The following is a 4,928-nucleotide window of genomic DNA, read 5'->3' on the forward strand; positions in this document are numbered from 1 at the left end:
CCCTTGAAATTTGCACCTTATTATATTTGGGTAGGAATCCTAAGGTTTTAATAACGTAGGGCTGAATTCGAGTTATGGCATGTCACGGCTAGAGTTGTTTTTGCTATTACGAGTAGTTGGAGCTGAGGCTGCCTCTGCCACCGGAGAACGCTCTGTCGGTAAGGGTTTTTAAATTTGTGGTTTCGGTCATTTTGAGTTTCTAGAAGGTTTTGATGTTGCGCGGTTTTTATAGATGACCCACCGGAGCTTCTGGCCGTCGCCGGAGCTGTTGCCGGGCCGATTCGAAATCACAGCTGTTCCGTTTTGTTAATTCGAGCTGTTTATGCTGCTGTGAAAATGTGTGGGGCTGTGCTTAGGAACTGCCATTGGTTTTGACTCGAGACGAATGGATTTCTGAGAGGCGTTTGGAGTATAGTTCCAATTTGTCGAGGTAGGGGCGCTTTCCAAAAACTATAGTTTATTATTGGAATTATTACATATGGGTACTGATGTGAGATATTGTGTATTTGGTGATTGTATCTGCCTTATGTATTATTTGATTGACTCGAATGATTATGGATGTTGGTTTGGCCGAATTGTTGTGTGGCTTGTGAAATGTAATGTTTGAAATTGATTCTTTAAAGATTTGAAATGAGTTTAATCCGTTGAGGATTGGTTTGAATTGAGTCAATTATTTTGATGATGTGGAAGATAGAATACTCTTGAAATTCAGTCTGTGTTGCTTTAATTGATTTGGTTTTGATAAATGATTTATTGCTGAACCGATTCTTTAAAGCTTTGGAAATGAGTTAAATCGGTTGATATTGAGTTGATTTTTGAAATGGCTTCCTTGAGATATGCCACTGAGGCGACTGTTGGATTTAGCTTGCTTTTGAATTGATTTCTGGTTTTGAGCTGTTGAAAAGGAATGAGAAACGGTTTAGTTGGGACCCGAAACGGGTGGCAAAAGTCCAAGTTTTAGGGGAGGTGCTGCCGAAATTTCTATAGAATCCGAGTCCTTATTTGAAATGTTAATTGGGGAATTTTGAGTTTAATGCCTTTCCTATCTATTTTGAGGATTGTGAAATTATGGCTTCTTTATTACCTTTACTTAGAGCAATTAAGAAAGCAATGAAGTTATGCTTTGAAAGAATTATTGAAAAGAGAATCATGATTTATCCTTATTTTCCAAGAAGAACAGTATGTCTTTGGGTACAAGTCATTTGAAAGAGAATTTTGCTTTGAGGCTGTTTTAAAAGGTAAAACGGGTTTATGTTTTTCTCTATTAAACACAAAGATTGTCCCTTGGGAGAGTTTTCATGATTTTAAAAGGGATTGGATTTCGATTGATGAGCCTCATTATTTTGACGTTTTAAATAAGATTCAAAGTATCTTTTGAACTCTAGTTTAACACAACAAAAATGATTCTCTTATCAGTTTGAAACGCTTCAGATTTAATTATGGAATTGAAGCCGGTTTTGTTTAAGTAAAGGAAATGGTTTTGAAAGAAGTAAAGGTTACGTGACTCGGTTTGGCTTAGATCCTATTTTCTTACTCAAATCAGAAAGCCAATGTTTTAATGATTTTAAATGATTTTGGCGAAATGAGATATGTTATTCTCCCCTAAAGACTTGGGACTCTGCCGAGAAACTTTGTTATAAAATCCCATTGTTGAATGGATGATTTTAAATGTTTCAAAATAAATCTTTAACTTGCCATGGTTATGGAAGTTTGGAAAGAGGATGCCGAGAGTGGCATTGTTTTCAAAGGGGAATTTACCTTGAGTAAAAGTGGCTTATGAGCCTGAGATGATTTGAGAAATGAGATCTTTAAAGCCAAGGCTAAAAAGAGTTGAAATTTGATTTCAAAGTGAAATGGCTTGAGAAAAGTGATTTATGGCTTAAAATGCCGATTTCATGAATTTGATGATTTTGAATGTGGAAGTGCTGTTTTATTATGAGCCGGAATGGCTATGTATGATTATGAATATTGACTGGTTCTGGATTGAACCGTGAGCCGGAATGGCTGTGTGTGATTATCAATATTGGCTGGTTCTGGACTGAACCGTAAGCCGGATGGCTGAGATGGATGTTGATCCATGGATGAGAATGAATGCATGTATATGCTGAATTATTGATAATTGTGATTTTTGCACTTCCACTATTGGAGATGAGGGTTTCCCTGGGTAGTAGCAATGGCTAGCCACCATGTGCTCCAGGTTGAGACTCGAAGCTCTGTTAACCCAATGTCGTAAGTGTGGCCGGGCACTGTGAAAGGCCCGGATGAGCTCGCCCCCATAAATATTCACCAGTGATGGTGATGGATAAATATTCACCAGTGAGGGTGATGGATATGGATCATGATTATGATCAATTTTATGATGAGTATAACTCGAGTTGGGGATGCACGACAGAGGGACAGTCCAATGGTTAGCTACCAGGACTTGTCGGGTTGGCTCTATAACCGACAGATGATATCATCAGCCACTAGGGACAGGCATGCATCATATGCATTTGTGTGACATTGGTTGGGTGTGCATATTATACTTGGTTTGCCTATGTGATTAATTGCTAACTGATCTACTTGTAATAACTGCTTGTTTGTGCTTGAACTTCCTGTCTGTGTTTGCATCTGGGACTCTATTGAGTTGTGGTGATTTGTTGTTGGTTGGATTGTTTGGGCCTAGGGCCGTGGTTGGAATGAGATGAACCAATGGTTGATTTTGGTTTCGTGTTTCTAGTTGGGAATAAAATATGAAAGGCTACTTTGGTTCAGTATAGATAAATCATTTTGAAAGGCTTTGATGTTTTTGAGAATTAAATGGTTCCTCTTTCAGAAAGGATTTCCGACTTTACTTTTATTGTAAACCATTGTTTTTGAAAAAGGAGGTATAAGACGGTTATTAATCACTAGTACCGTTTATACTCACGTATCCTATTACAGTAATTCCCAAAAACCCTCTACTGAGAACCCTTTCGAGGATGATGTTCTCACCCCCCTACATTTTTCCCCTTTCAGGATTTGGGCGCAGAAGTTATGAAGAGCTTATTTAATTGTTGTTGTGATGCTCTGTATTGTTTTAGTTATGGTTTATTGTACCCTCGCCTTTATCTTGATATAACCTGTAAGAGGGATAGGAATTGTATTGGATTATGGTTGTAATATTATTTATATATATGTATGTATATATATGGATGTACTCTTTATGAGTTTTGTAAGTTGTATGGTATCTATGGATGTATGTTATCGGATGAAAGTATTTTTGGGAACCGATATTGCGGTTTAAAGTTTTAAACAGGCTCATATTTTAGTATTAAATAGTATAAGTGTCGTCGTAATGTCCGAGCTATCAGAGTCGCGCAGCCGGAAGTGTGAGCTCTGGTAGTTAGGGTGTTACATTTTGCAATAACATATGAGAAATTTAAGAGGATATTTTGCCAATGCGTTAATAATCAACTATTAAAGAGAGTCATAAATATCTATTATCACTACAAGAAACATCGTTAAAATCGACGGCTAAAGCGTCGATAATATTAAAAATCGACGGCAAAATGGACGGTGGTGGTGGTCGCTATTAAACTTGTCGATTTTTAAAAATTTGAATAAAATTGACGGTTTGTCCAGCCGTCGATAATAATTTAATAAAATCGACATTATTTCCATCTATAATATGAGTTTAAGAATTTTACCCTCTTACTAAAATCGATAACGTTACCGTCGATATTATTATATAAAATTGACGTCATTTCTGTCGACAGTTGATTCAAGTTAGACTTGATTGTAAAAAAAAAATTAGATGTATAGTATAATTATGTTTTTTTTGTTATAAAATATTTTCGTTTAATTATGATGGAACAATAAATGTCAATAATAAACTAGAGATCATAAATTTAAATCGCTATGATATATATGAGTTTAGTTAACATATGCACCACAGATACATGATAAGATTATTGTTAATAGACTATTTTAAATATTTTTATTTAATAAATGAATAATAAATGCATTAAAAATTTAAATTTTTTATATTTTTTAAAATAAAATTTAATTTATCTTTTTAACAATATGAACCAATCAGTTAAGAATGGAACAACTTAATTAATTATAAATATAGTAATTAATTTTATTTATTTATGATTTAAAATATTAGTTATTAGTTATTTCACCACATTCAAATTAAGAGGAGATATGTTCAGTATCATTGCAACGTGAATTACAGAAACTGTCACAGAAACTGATTCAATTAGCTTCCGTCTCTTCACCTTCCTTCCCTTTTCAAATGCCTAAAACATGATAAATCAAAAAACAGATTCAGAACAATCCAATTTTCAAAGAAAAGAAACATCTTAATACCTAACATAAATATTAGGGTAAAAAACACAGATAAACCAATGGGGGAAACTTGTTACATGAATAAGCCAAACGAAAAAGAGATCCACGAATCAGCCAAACCCTATTTATATACAATTCGAACCTAATTGGTTCGAACCCTATTTACCCATAATTCGAACCTAATAGGTTCGAACTTCAACTTTATAATTCGAACCTAATTGGTTCGAACTACGTTCAATTACGTGCATCAAATAATTCGAACCTAATTGGTTCGAATTATGAGTGATTGTGCTATATAAGGAGTTCGAATCAAGCAGATTCGAATCACTTATCATTTTCCATACCCCACCAAATCCCAGAGAAAACGACCCAGATTCGATCCGAGAAATAGTAGAACCGAAGACTCAACTGATGGGGGACGATCCTGCAAGGCTGTATCGGTTGGATGGGGTTTCTCATATAGCCGGGGTCATCAACGACGAGGTTAGTACATAGAAAAGTTTCTGCACACGGTTTATTTGAGTTAGTGGTTTTGCATGTGGTTTTAGCGGTTCTATATGTGAGTGGTTTATCGGGGTGGCATTGCAAATGGTTTAGCTTAGAGGTTATTGCATGCG

The 4,928-nt window shown here is 35.5% G+C and overlaps 1 long non-coding RNA gene across 1 annotated transcript; it reads left to right on the forward strand.

Moving 5' to 3' along the window:
• On the forward strand, positions 7 to 3,050 carry LOC110270279. The gene is made up of 3 exons (XR_002359640.1): positions 7 to 158; positions 233 to 430; positions 2,998 to 3,050. It is a non-coding gene; the product is annotated as an uncharacterized LOC110270279 (long non-coding RNA).

Source organism: Arachis ipaensis, chromosome B03, assembly GCF_000816755.2.
Source record: "Arachis ipaensis cultivar K30076 chromosome B03, Araip1.1, whole genome shotgun sequence".
Classification (NCBI taxonomy): domain Eukaryota; kingdom Viridiplantae; phylum Streptophyta; class Magnoliopsida; order Fabales; family Fabaceae; genus Arachis; species Arachis ipaensis.